Source organism: Bos taurus, chromosome 21, assembly GCF_002263795.3.
Source record: "Bos taurus isolate L1 Dominette 01449 registration number 42190680 breed Hereford chromosome 21, ARS-UCD2.0, whole genome shotgun sequence".
Classification (NCBI taxonomy): Eukaryota; Metazoa; Chordata; class Mammalia; order Artiodactyla; family Bovidae; genus Bos; species Bos taurus.
The window spans coordinates 54,710,881-54,725,525 of record NC_037348.1 but is presented as its reverse complement, the minus strand read 5'-3'; the positions used below and the strand labels follow the sequence as shown (position 1 = coordinate 54,725,525).

The following is a 14,645-nucleotide window of genomic DNA, read 5'->3' as shown; positions in this document are numbered from 1 at the left end:
CTTTTCCTTGAAACAAAGCAAGATGAGTTTTCATTTTAACCCCTTTTCTTAGGGCCCTGTAGAGCACTATGTTATAGATTGCAGTAGATATTGCAATTTTATATCTATTACCTTTAATTTCCTTGATGAAGACTTGGAAGATGCATTATTCTCTATGATGGATATTTAGGAAATGGGACCTTATCAGCATCCCATATCTTACTAATTATCTTTTAGGTTTGAAAGTGAAAGTCCCCGAGTCGGGTCCAACTCTCTGAGACCCCATGGACTGACTATGCAGTCCATGGAATTCTCCAGGCTAGAATACTGGAGTGTGGGTATACTTTCCTTTCTCCAGGGGATCTTGCCTACCCAGGTATCCGTCCCAGGTCTTCCCCATTGCAAGCGGTTTCTTTACCAGCTGAGGCACCACGGAAGCCCATCTTTGAGGGTTATTTTGTGGAAAATAAATCTCATCTATTTAATGTGTATTCTGTTTATTTCTATCATGAAACAAATTTTTTAAAAAATTTTATTCTTTAATTCTAGGGATCAAGGGAATTCTAGACATTGTGTATTGACTTGTGTTTTGTATTTATCTATGTATAGAGATATTATAAATTTCTACTACTACTTTCTTAAGTTTCAGAGTAGTGGAATACAGTATTGGGTATATTAATAGTACACCTCTGAAAGTTGAAAAGGAGTAATTAAGAATACATTGCAAATAGCAAATTCAGATTTTAAAAAGTTAAAATAGTAATTTGAAGATAATTTCAAGAAAGTTTAGTTAAATTAATGGGTTATAAGAATGTGTGATACATACCTTAATTTTTTGAACTGAAGTTAAGATAAACAGAGTTGCCCTAAAAACATTCCTTATTTCCACAGTCAGAATAAAATATATATTGGTTGGATTAACCACTATAGTTTTTTCCTCGTTCTTACTCAAATTTACAGACATGTAGGGATATTGGAAATAAGTGCATTCTGTAAACTGTTAAGAATTTTGTATAGTTTAAGAAGTTATTGTGAAGAAATGCTATGCAAATGAAAAGTGCTCTTGACATTAACAAGTAATTATAATTATACTATTATCTATTGAGTGTTTGCTATGTGCCATACACTCTGCTTAGTACTTAATATTAACTCATTTAATCCTCACAACAGTTTTCTGAGGTTACATCATCTACATTTGTACTACGGCACATTTTGTGGGTGTTTCCATTGGAAAGTAATTACTGAAATTAGTCATTTTAGCTATGCTTAGAGCTTTGGAGAAGTTTTGGGGGAGGAGAATGTTGAAACTAGGATAAAATTAGGTTTTTCCATCATTAATCATTCATATCTATTACTGTGTATTATTTGATTGTATGTATTTTAATTTTCCTCTTTGAGTTTCTGTTCTGAGGCTTTTTGGTTTCTTGCTTGAGTCAGAACTGTAATAAGGTTAAGAAATTATGAGCTTATTTTTATCCATATAGAATTAAACAGGTTTTCTTACTGTGTATCAGTGTTATATTTCATTTACTTAGATTTAAGTCCCAAATCCACTGTTCATTTCAAGTCAAAAACTGTACTTTTAAACAATAAAAAAACCTGTTGCATTTTAAGCACTAATCTTTATAAATTAACAGAATATCACGTTTTTTCTAACCAGTTTTTCAGTAGATGGGTTAATTCTATAACTTCAAGCTTTTACTGGATGTGGTAATGGCTTTGGGGACTTGCTTTCTTCTGTATTATTTTGGAATCTATGTACAGTGAGTGATTTGTATAACAGGCTTCTAATTTTACTTTTGTTTCTCCGGATATAATGAAAGTCAATCTCAGATAAAAGGAAAATATGCCACCTTGTTTCATAGGTTCAGTGTTAAAATTATATGCCTCTTGAGGTTTGACAGAAAGCAACAAAATTCTGTAAAGCAATTATCCTTCAATTAAAAAATAAATAAATTTAAAAAATTATATGCCATAATTACTTGAATTCTGTGAGAACTGAAATGTGGAAAAGAAATTTAAACAATTCTTGTTTCTCGTCACCATTTATTTGCTCTTATTATAGCAGATAATTGCCTCCCAACTGATTTCAGCACCATTGTTTTGTAGCTTAGGTGTCAATTAAGTATAACAACTCAGAACTTGACCTTTATTAGCTTGGTTTCAGAATCTAAAATTGTGAAGTTGCTGTAGACTATGGAAAGTCTGAGTCTAATTTTATCTAACATTTGCTGATTGCATCTTTCTGTTATGGTTTAAAATGCTTTTCTTTTCTCTCTGTTTCTTATAAAGTAATACTTGGATCAAGTCTATTGACTTCATTTGATTTTGGTGTGTGTGTGGTGGGTTATAGGTGGTATTATGATCTTCTGTCAGAAGGCCCTGTTGTCTGGTGGTCTCTGTTTTTGTGATGTTAGCAGCCCTTCATAACCAATGCCTGCCTCCGTTACTTCGTTAAGATTGAGAAATGATGATATTCTATCATTCCTTCGCTAAAAACTGGGGTGCTTGTATAAAGAAAAACTTACCCTCATCTGCTTGGTAACCGACTTGTACAGTTAATATAGGAAGTTCAGTTGCTCAGTCATTTCTGACTCTTAACAGCCCCCTGGACTGCAGCATGCCAGGCTTCCCTATCCATCACCAACTCCTGGAGCTTGCTCAAACTCATGTGCATCAAGTCGGGGATGCCATCCAACCGTCTCATCCGCTGTCCTCTTCTCCTGCCTTCAGTCTTTGCCAGCATCAGGGTCTTTTCAAATGAGTCAGCTCCTTGCATCAGGTGGCCAGAGTATTGGCGTTTCAGCTTCAGCATCAGTCCTTCCAATGAATATTCAGGACTGGTTTCCTTTAGGATGGACTGGTATGATCTCCTTGCAATCCAAGAGACTCCAAGAGTCTTCTCCAACGCCACAGTTCCAAAACATCAATTCTTCAGCACTCAGCTTTCTTTATGATCCAATTCTTGCATCCATACTTGACTACTGGAAAAACCATAGCTTTGACTATATGGACCTTTGTTAGTAAAGTAATGTCTCTGCTTTTTAATACGCTGTCTAGGTTGGTCATAACTTTTCTTCCAAGGAGCAAGTGTCTTTTAATTTCATGGCTGCAGTCACCATCTGCAGTGATTTTGGAGCCCAAAAAAATAAAGTCTGTCACTGTTTCCATTCTGTCCCCTTCTGTTTGCCATTAAGTTCTGGGACTGGATGCTATGATCTTAGTTTTTTGAATGTTGGGTCTTAAGCCAGCTTTTTCACTCTTTTACTTTCATCAAGAGGCTCTTCAGTTCCTCTTTGCTTTCTGCCATAAGGGTGGTGTCATCTGCATATCTGAGGTTATTAATATTTCTCCCGGCAATCTTGATTGCAGCTTGTGCTTCATTCACCCCGGCATTTCACATGATGTACTCTGCATAGAAGTTAAATAAGTAGGGTGACGGTCTACAGCCTTGTCATAATCCTTTCCCAATTTGGAACTAGTCCATTGTTCCATGTCTGGTTCTAAGTGTTGCTTCTTGACCTGCATACAGATTTCTCAGGAGGCAGGTAAGGTGGTCTGGTATTCCTATCTCTTTAAGAATTTTCCAGTTTGTTGTGATCCACACAGTCAAAGGCTTTAGAGTAGTCAATGAAGCAGAGGTAGATGTTCTTTTGGAATTCCCTTGCTTTTTCTTTGATCCACCAGATGTTGGCAATTTGATCTCTGGTTCTTCTGCCTTTTCTAAATCCAACTTGAGCACCTGGAAGTTCTCGGTTTACGTACTGTTGAAGCCTAGCTTGGAGAATTTTGAGCATTACTTTACTAGCGTGTGAGGTGAGTGCAATTGTGTGGTAGTTTGAACATTCTTTGGCATTGCCTTTCTTTGTGATTGGAATGAAAACTGACCTTTTCCAGTCCTGTGGCCACTGCTAAGTTTCCCGCATTTGCTGGCATATTGAGTGCAGCACTTTCACGGCATCATCTTTTAGGATTTGAGATGTAGGAAAGGTATGATAAATGCTTGATTCTTTCCCTTTATTTGCTTGGTTTCAAATAATGAGTTGATTCATTAGTATCTTCTAGTGGTGATGAGTTTTTTAAAATTAGCATTAATTGTATTATCATTATGAACTCATGGATTTAAGCATGTCTGCTATGTTTTAATCAATTGCAGTTACGACAGTGGATGATCAGTTTGTCCCATCTGTGACTAGTGAAGGCCTGTTCAGGTTGGCTCCAAAGTTTTTTATGACCTTAGTCATCATTGATAGCTTTATTGCTGTCTACTATGTAATGATTCCAAATTTATCTTGACGTTTTCTGTCTTAGGTCTAGAAATCAGCTGTTTGTCCAAGGAATTCTATTTCCTTAGAGGGAAACAATATTTAGGGACCCCATCTGGTGCTAGGAGTGCTCTGTGTTACTGGGTTGGTCATAATTTCTAGCCCTTTTCAGTTGACAGAGCTCAAAAATATAATTTTATCTTTTTCTTAATTATACATTTTATACATTTGTATCTTGTACGTGTTTTGTTATATGCATAATTTATATAGTTAGTGTGTATAATATTGTTTATATATATGTATTTATTCTGTTATTTTTACTTCAAAATCAGACCACAGAGACTTCCCTGGTGGTCCAGTGGTAAGACTCCGTGCTCCCAATGCAGGCAGCTTGGGTTCAATCCCTGGTAAGGGAACTAGATCCCACATGATGCAATAAAGATCGGGTATGCCACAACCAAGACTCAGAGCAGCCAAATAAATAAAATATTAAACAAAAAATCAGACTGCAGGGTTTATGTCTAATATCTCAGGCTTATGACTTTATCTCTTTTCTCCTTTACTAAAGATTAAAAATCCCGGATCACGAATGATGACCAGGGGTGATAAGGTTAGAAATGTCAGATAATTATGCACCATGGCAGTGCACAGTAACCATTTCAGAACACAGATAACATCTTCACCAACTATGTGAAGTGGTATAAGATTTTTTAAGGCATACCTCTCTAGGGATGGCCCATCAAATTACTAAAGTTATTTGGTATAATATGGTTAGGCTACTAACTGAACATTGAGTTCCTTTGTTTCCTTTTATTTTCAAATTGTTGTTTTTAAGGTTTAATTTTGCTTTATAATTACGTAAAATACTACCTTAATTCCACAGTCAAATCTGTAAAACTGAGATATGTTTAAAGATGTGTAGCTTTATCTCTATCCCCTCCACTCTGTTCTCTCCTTCCTCTGTTAGGTAACCTTTTAAAAATATACCATGTTATATTTCCTTAAAAAAAAAATAAGTGGGTATATATATTTGTAAAACCCCCCCCCTTTCTTAAATAAATAGTGGCATACTGTACACATATTTCTCTTCCATGCTTGGATCAGGAAGACCCTGCAGAGTAGTATATACAGAGATTCCTGATTCCCGTTCACAGCTGCATAGTATTCCATTGTGTGGATGTGCCAGGGGTTTCTTTCACCCACCCTTTCGTTGGTGGGCATTAGAGCTTAAAATTCTTGGTTTGTTGCCTTTTAGTCTCTCAAATACTAAAGTAAAAAGCATAAGGTATTATTGTTTTGCTTTTACAAATAGACCTGTAATTATTAGCCTTATGCATTTGTCTTTTTATATTTTTGCCAGTGTATTTTTTGATAATTTCTTAGAAGTAGAATTGTTAGATTAATGAGTAAATGCAAGTGTAATTTTGCTAAGTTTTCCAGATCTATTTCCAGAGGTCTCTATCATTCAGCGTTCCCTCGGGGATGGATGAATGTGTTTGTTTCTCATAGCCTCACCAAAGTATATTGTCAGGAAAGCATTGTTATTAATAACTCCATATAGTTGTTTTTGGAGAAGGCAATGGCACCCTACTCCAGTACTCTTGCCTGGAAAATCCCATGGATGGAGGAGCCTGGAAGGCTGCAGTCCATGGGGTCGCTGAGGGTGGGACACGACTGAGCGACTTCACTTTCAGTTTTCACTTTCATGCATTGGAGAAGGAAATGGCAACCCACTCCAGTGTTCTTGCCTGGAGAATCCCAGGAACGGGGGAGCCTGGTGGGCTGCCGTCTATGGGGTTGCACAGAGTCGGACACGACTGAAGCGACTTAGCAGCAGCAGCAGCAGCAGCAGCATAGTTGTCTTTGGTGTTTTTTTTGGTGATATTTTCTTTAATTTTGTGACCCCATGGACTATACAGTCCGTGGAATTCTCCAGGCCAGAATACTGGCGTGGATAGCCTTTGCCTTTTCCAGGGGATCTTCCAAACCCAGGGATCAAACCCAGGTCTCCTGCATTGCAGGCCAATTCTTTACTAGCTGAGCCACAAGGAAAGCCTTTAATTAAGTACAAAGACTTTTCCAGTCACGTCACATGGAGATCATTTTATCCATCCTCTGTTTGGCTGCCAGTCTTTTGTCTCTCTCCACAGCAATGGTAAAGCAAATACCCTTTCCACGGGGAGGAGAGATCCATGGTTTGTTGCCTTTGCCAATAATGAAAATGTTTGAGAGCCAAGTGGCAAAGTTGTTGCCATTGGCATTTTTCACATGAACTACATCTAAAGAACCTGGATGGCTCTTCTGGTTGGTAATCACACCAATTCTTTTCAGGTTAGCACCTCCAGTCACCATGCACAGGTTACTAGTGTCAAATTTGATGAAACCAGTAATCTTGTCCATCTCCAAGGCAATTTGAATGGTGTCCTTCACTTTGATGAGGGGATCAGGCAAGGATGGTGCGAGCATATGGGTCACCAGATGAAGGATTCCTTTTGTCCCCACAAAGATCTTTCTCACTTTGCACAACTTACACTTGGCCTCCTCAGGTGTAATATGATGAAGAGCAAAGCGACCCTTCGTGTCATAGATCAAACGAAAATTCTCTCCAGTCTAATAATGCTGATGACATCCATAAAATCAACAGCGTAGGTTATTGGTGCGAATTTGCCATTGACCTAAATGAAACGCTGCTGCAAATCTTCATCTCCTGTTAAGGCATACTTAAGTCTGTTCCTTAGGGAAATGATTAGGGGGAGACATTCCCTCAGCTTGTGGGGACCAGTAGATGGATGAGGGGCAAACACACCAGTCAGTTTATCCAGCATCCAGTTTTTTGGAGCTGCTACAGGCTCCAGGTGCTTCTTGGGACCTCTAGCCATCGCTGTGCTGGGCACAAAAAGAGGCCTCCATATAGTTTTAATGCATTTGATTACAAATGAAGTTGAAGAATTTTTCATATACTTAAGAACCATATATTTTTTAACCTCCTGTTCATTTCTTTAGACTGTTTATAGTGCTAGAGTATTTTAGGAATGTTTTATTTTTTGATGTTGCATCTTTATATATATTATAAATATTTTTCTCAACCTTATTCACATGTTTTTCTTTGCTTATGAATTTTTTAACTATTCAAAGTTTTTTAATGTAATTAATCTAACCTGTCTTTTCACTTGTACCATACTTAGGAAACTATTCTTCAATCTCAAGTTATAGAGAGATTCACACATTTTATACAAATGCTTGTATATTTTCATTTTTTCCATTTATACCTCTGATCCATTAGGAATTTATCTTGGCGTAGATATGTGGAAGTAAAGTGGCTTAGTCATGTCTGATTCTTTGCGACCCCATGGACTAGCCTACCATGCTCCTCCATCCATGGGATTTTCCAGGCAAGAGTACTGGAGTGGGTTGCCATTTCCTTCTCTAGGGGGATCTTCCCAACCCAGGGGTCGAACCCAGGTCTCCCACATTGTAGGCAGATGCTTTACTCTCTGAGCCACAAGGGAAGTCCCAGATATGTGGAAGGGATCTAATTTTATCTTTTTTTCTTGTGGCTATTCTGTTATCTCAACATGTTTACTTGAAAGTCACACTTTTCCTCACTGATTTTGAAATGCTGCCTTTATCATAAGCTAAATTTTCATGTTAAATTATCTATTTCTGTATTTTCTATTCTCCACTGATTTGTTTCTCCAAACCAAACATTCTATTTAATCCACAACAGATTTTACAAATGAGAATGTTCAAGTTTAGAATAAGTAATTTGCCTAAAGTCTGCAGCTACTGAGTAGTCAAATGTTGACTTGAACCCATTCATCTCTCTGGCCCTGAAATGCACACTTTGACTCACTGTTCTTTCCTCTTTTCCATGGTACTTACCTTTCATTGTGCACAAGGTTATTGATAAGATAAATGAAACTGTGTAAAGCTGGCAAAGGTCAGGTTTTGAAGATTCGGAATTCTTGCTTCCGTGAGCTATTTTTAGCCATTTATGGGTAAATAAGAACCAAGTATAGTCACAGTTGTAATTCATAGTTTTGAAGGAGGTACAGTTATAATTTGTAATAATTTTTAAATAGTTACACTTGTGCTGGAAATATTTTAACTGATTTTAAAACATTAACGTGCATAAGAATGCTAATACATTCTTGAAACACAGATTGCTGCTCCTTCCTCTCTGTAGTTTCTGAATCCTTAGGTTAGGTGTGTGCTTGGGTTCAAGAATTTGCATTTTAGCAGATCCTAGGTGATACTGATGCTGCTAGTGTAAGGATCATATTTTGAGAACCATTGTTTTAAAGCTTGCTCTTTTTAAAATTCTGTGAATTTCTCTAAAGTCAAATTTCTTGAGCGAGAGAAGTCAAATTTAAAGTAATAAAATTGATGTGTTATGACAAATCTTCAACGTAATTCATTTTAAGTTCCCTATATTTACTGTTCTTAAAGTTCGTAGTTCAAATCATTTTGGTTATAAGAATATAATCTCTTAAACTTCATTCTCAGTAGTTCTTAAAGGGAGTGGACATCGTGTCATTTGTATCCAGTCCAATGATAGAAATATGTATGGGTGTTCTTTTAAAAATGTATGTCATCTTTACCAGTATCCTTCCTTGAGTGGTTTTTAAAACTTTGATCATTTTTATTATTTTGGAGAGAAAAAAGGAGAAATACAATAAAGGGTGTAAGTATAGGGAAACTGCTTCGTCATGGTATTCTGACCTTGCATGTATACACATAGGCAAAAGCTTGGACTGTGGGACTGAAGCTTATCTGAGTCTTGGAACAAGAGAGGAAGGTCCTTAAGGAACTGCTACAAGGCCATCTCCTGCGTGCCTCTCTGTCTCCCCTGGAAGTCTGCCATGATGCTGTTTCTCTTTAGCTTTCCAGAGTGATGGGCCTTCCCTGCTAGCTCAGACGGTAGAGAATCTTCCTGCAGTGCAGGAGACCTGAGTTCAGTTCCTGGGCTGGGAAGATCCTCTGGAGAAGGAAATGGCAACCCACTCCAGTATTCTTGCCTGGAGAATTCCACGGACGGAGAAACCTGGCGGGTACAGTTCGTGGGGTTGCAGAGTCAGACACAACTAAGCAACTAACACACGCGAGTGTGCTGAGGTATGAGACTTTCACGTAGCAGAGCTGTGGGATGCAGAACTGCTGCTGCCATCCAGCCTCCTTTGTATGCATTTTCCTTTTTGGTGTGTAGGGCAGGGATCCAGGGAGCTTAGTCTTTTACTGTCTGTGAGTAATAAACTGTCTAAATACAGAAGTGGCTTACTGTATCTTTTCTGGTCAGATTAGTCAGGCTTTGGCCTTGACCTGTTTGTATTTGTTCATTTGTCCCAGCCAAGTGGGAATGTCTCCTCTCTAGTTCTATGTATTATAGTTCTATCAATGCACATTAAACCTCCCTAAGATTCGCATGCAACTGGTGAGTCTTTTCTCTCTTATTCTATACTTGTATAGTTGTTCTGGAATCCACTATAGAATCTTAACGTTTATCCCTCTTAAATTTCTTCTTGTTAGATGTCAGGTCTTTTTGGATACATGTTTTACTGGCTGGTGTATTTGTTGTCCTCTGCAGCTTTGTATCATCTGCAGAGCTGAAGGGCCTGCCCCCAGTATCTTCATCTTGGCCTTACACCATACCAGCAGAAACCTCCCTCCAGGTAGACCTCATTCCATTAAGTAGTATACTGTAGTGTGGTTATCCAACCACATGCTAGTTTAGCTAACTGAACTAGCTTATCATACTTCTGGTTTTGTTCTCAAAATCATGTCTTTAAATATCATGTATTTTTCTGATCTGCAAGTCTTTCAAATACATAAAAAGAAACCCCAAGATTCATCTGTGACACATCTTCTTGTTAGTTCGTCCATCCTAGTGTTAGAAATCACTACATCATCTTCTCAATATTCACAAATCAACTCGTTAATAATTTGTTTTATAGTGTTATCTAAAATTAACATTATCCTTTCCAAGATGTTAGTAGAAATTACTGTCTTATTTTTTAAAATAGTTTTTAGTCTTGTGGCACTGGCAATGATTCAGGGGTCTCATTCACAGGTTCTTTTAAATATCGTAGGATTTAGTCTGGGAGAGGTATGAACTTATAAAGTAGCTAGATCTCCTATTTTTCCTGCTTGATTTACTTTTTAAAAGATTTAAGTACAGTTTTAGGTTCACAGCAAAATTAAGGAACGTACAGAGGTTTCCCATTTACACCCTTCACCAGCACGAGCATACCTTCCCCCATCGTCCATGTCCCCCACCGTAGTGGTGTGTTTGTTTTAATAGGTGAACTTACATTGACGCATTATCCCCCAAAGTCCATAATTCACCTTAGGGTTCATTCTCAGTGTTGTATATTCTGTGGGTTGGGACAGGTGTATAATGATACCTATCTACCATTATAGTGTTATATAGAGTAATTTCACTGCCCTAAAGGTCCTGAGTGCTTTGCCTATTCATCTTCCCTCCCCAAAACCCCTAGCAACCATTGATATTTTTACTGTCTTTATAGTTTTACCTTTTCCAGAATATCATATAATTGGACTCTTGCAGTGTATAGCATTGTCAGGTTGGCTTCTTTTACCTGATAAGACATTTTCTCTATGTCTTTTAGGAGCTCGACAGCCCATTTCTTTTAGCACTGAATAATATTCTGCAGTCTTGATGTAGCATAGTTTAATAGTTACCCATTCACCTACTGAAGGACACCTTGGTTGCTTCCAAGTATTGGCACTTCAAAATAAAGTTGCTGTAAACATCCACGTGCAAGTTTTTGTGTGGACATAAATTTTCAGTTCATTTGGGTAAATACTGAGGAAGGGGAATGCAGGATTGTATGATAAGAGTATGTTTAGTTTTATAAGAAAGAAAAGTAAAGTCGCTCAGTCATGTCTGACTCTTTGCGACCCCATGGACTGTAGCCTACCAGGCTCTTCCATCCGTGGGATTTTCCAGGCAAGAATACCGGAGTGGGTTGCCATTTCCTTCTCCAGAAGATCTTCCCGACCCAGGGATTGAACCCAGGTCTCCTGCATTGTAGGCAGACGCTCTATCGTCTGAGCCACCAGGGAAGTCACTTATAAAACCATACAGGTTAGTTTTATAAGAAGCTATCAAAGTGTCTTCCAGAGTTGCTGTACAATTTTGGATTCCCGCTAGCCATGAATGAAAGTTCCTTTTGCCCCATATTGTCCCTCACGTTGGGTGTTCTCAGGGTTCTGGGTTTTAACCATTCTAATAGGTGTGAGGTAGTATTTCATTGTTGTCTTAATATGCAATTTCCTGATGACCCGTGACATCATTTCATCTGCTTACTTACTATCTGTATCTTTTCTGGTGAGGTGTCTGTTAAGGTCTTTAATCCATTTCTTAATCAGGTTGTTAATTTTCTTATTGTTTAATTTTAAAAGTTCTTTGTTTAATTGAATAATAGTTCTTTATCAGTTGTGGTTTTCAAAGATATTTTCCCCCAGTGTGGGGCTTGTCTTCTCATTCTCTTGACAAGTTTTTCCCAAGTTAGAAGTTTTTGTGGGTTTTCTGTGCGTGAGTGAATGTATGTGTGTTTGTTTTGTTTTTAATAGGGATGTCCAGCTTGCCATTCTTTCTTGTACAGATTATGCCTTGGTGTCATATCTAAAAATAATCATTGCCATACCCAGGGTCATCTAGAATTTACTCTTGTGTTATCTTCTAAGTGTTTTATAGTTTTGCATTTTACATTTAGGTCTGTGATCCGTTTTGAGTTAATTTTTCTGAAGGATATAAGTAAGGACTGTGTGCAGTTGCATTTTTTTATTTGTGGATATCCATTCCACCTCCATTTGTTGAAAAGACCTCCATTGTATTGCCTTTCTTGCTTTGTTAAAGATCAGTTAACTGTGTTTATGTGGGTCTATTTCTAGACTCTCTGATCTGTTCCACTGGTCTATTTGTCTGCGCTTTCACTGGTGCCGTTCTGTCTTCATTACTATAGCTTTATAATAATGCTTGAAATTGGGTAGTATCAGTCATTCGACTTTATTCTTCTTTTTCAATATTGAGTTGGCTATTCCGGGTATTTTGTCTCTCTGTGAAAACTTTAGAATCAGTTTTCACCATCCACAAAATAACTTGCTAGAATTTTGATTGGGATTACGTTGAATCCGTAGTGCAAGTCAGGAAGAATCGACATCTTGATAATGTTGAGAGTCTTATCCATGAACATGGAATATCTCTCCATTTATTTAGTTCTTTGCTTTCTTTTATTAGAATTTTATACTTTTTCTCATAGATCTTCTACATATTTTGTTAGATTTATATATAAGTATTTCAATTTTTAGGTGTTATGTAAATGATAATATGTTTTAAATTTCAACTTTTACTTGTTCATTGATGCTTTGTAGAAAAGTAATTGACTTTTGTATATTGACCTTGTATCTTGTAAACTTGCTATAATTGCTTCCTAGTTTCAGTGTTTGGGGGGTTTTTTGTTTTGGATTTTCTACATAGACAGTCATGTCATCTGCCAACAAAGATAGTTTTGTTTCTTTCTTTCCAATCAATATACCTTTTATTTCCCTTTCTTCTCTCATTGTATTAAACAGGTGTCCTTTTTCATACTCTTATTTTCTGTATCATTCAGTTTCCTGTTTGTTGCTCACTTTTCATTCTGAATAACATCTCCTTGTTAAATCAGACAAATGAGAGTAGAGAGGGATATGTTTCACAAGACACCATTTTTAATTAATTGCATGTAAAGGAATTGAGTACCTAAATGTTTATAGACTTTCAGATGAAATTAATTGTGACCTAGCCTTTTCAAAATTGGAATTGGATAGAAGATGGGAGAGGAGAAAGTTTATAGACAAAATCTGGCAAATGGTAAGAAAATACTTATATTGAGCTGTTGTAATTACATGAGCTTTATTGACGTGAAAGGTCATTATGGAAAGAATGAAACCGGTGAAAGTGAGGACCATGAGAAGAGAATGAGACAAGTGCTGTATTCATAGCACTTCAGGTTTTGTGGAACTTAGGTCAGTAGGTGCCCAATATGCTGCTGGAGATCAGTGGACAAATAACTCCCAGAAAGAATGAAAGGATGAAGCCAAAGCAAAAACAGTACCCAGTTGTGGATGCGACTGGTGATAGAAGCAAGGTCCGATGCTGTAAAGAGCAATATTGCATAGGAATCTGGAATGTCAGGTCCATGAATCAAGGCAAATTGGAAGTGGTCAAGCAGGAGATGGAAAGAGTGAATGCTGACATTCTAGGAACAGCGAGATAAAATGGACTGGAATGGGTGAATTTAACTCAGATGACCATTATATCTACTACTGTGGGCAGGAATCCCTTAGAAGAAATGGAGTAGCCCTCATGGTCAACAAAAGAGTCTGAAATGCAGTACTTCGATGCAATCTCAAAAACAACAGAATGATCTCTGTTTGTTTTCCAAGGCAAACCATTCAGTATCATGGTAATCCAAGCCTATGCCCCAGCCAGTAATGCTGAAGAAGCTGAAGTTGGAACAGTTCTTTGAAGACCTACAAGACCTTTTAGAACTAACACCCAAAAAAGATGTCCTTTTCATTATAGGGGACTGGAATGCAAAAGTAGGAAGTCAAGAAACACCTGGGATAACAGGCATATTTGGCCTAGGAATGTGGAATGAAGCAGGGCAAAGGCTAATAGAGTTTTGCCAAGAGAACACACTGGTCATAACAAACACCCTTTTCCAACAACACAAGAGAAGACTCTATACATGGACATCGCTAGATAGTCAACACCAAAATCAGATTGATTATATTCTTTGCAGCCAAAGATGGAGAAGCTCTATACAGTCAGCAAAAACAAGGCCAGGATCTGACTGTGGCTCAGATCATGAACTCCTTATTGCCAAATTCAGACTTAAATTGAAGAAATTAGGGAAAATCACTAGACCATTCAGGTATGACCTAAATTGGATCCCTTATGATTATACAGTGGAAGTAAGAAATAGATTTAAGGGACTAGATCTGATAGAGTGCCTGATGAACTATGGAATGAGGTTCGTGACATTGTATGGAAAATAAGGATCAAGACCATCCCCATGGAAAAGAAATGCAAAAAAGCAAAATGGCTGTCTGGGGAGGTCTTACAAATAGCTGTGAAAAGAAGAGAAGTGAAAAGCAAAGGAGAAAAGGAAAGATATAAGCATCTGAATGCAGAGTTTCAAAGAATAGAAAGGAGAGATAAGAAAGCCTTCCTCAGCGACCAGTGCAGAGAAATAGAGGAAAACAAGAGAATGGGAAAGACTAGAGATCTCTTCAAGAAAATCAGAGATACCAAGGGAACATTTCATGCAAAGATGGACTCGATAAAGGACAGAAATGGTATGGACCTAACAGAAGCAGACGATATTAAGAAGAGGT

At 37.6% G+C, this 14,645-nt stretch overlaps 1 protein-coding gene and 1 pseudogene across 2 annotated transcripts in view; one reads left to right on the top strand and one right to left on the bottom strand.

Annotated features, from left to right (window-relative positions):
• Positions 1 to 14,645, top strand: part of KLHL28 (kelch like family member 28) — a 32,486-nt gene that overhangs the window by 1,782 nt on the left and 16,059 nt on the right. Inside the window, exon 1 of one of the 2 annotated variants that reach the window (XM_059879066.1) lies at positions 7,697 to 9,359. The exons of the other annotated variant lie outside the window; for it this stretch is intronic. The gene's annotated coding sequence lies outside the window, so the exon portion shown is untranslated. Of the gene's footprint in view, positions 1 to 7,696; positions 9,360 to 14,645 lie in introns of those variants that run through there. 2 annotated transcript variants of the gene reach the window in all.
• LOC785934 (small ribosomal subunit protein eS4, X isoform-like) lies at positions 6,333 to 7,404 on the bottom strand (annotated as a pseudogene).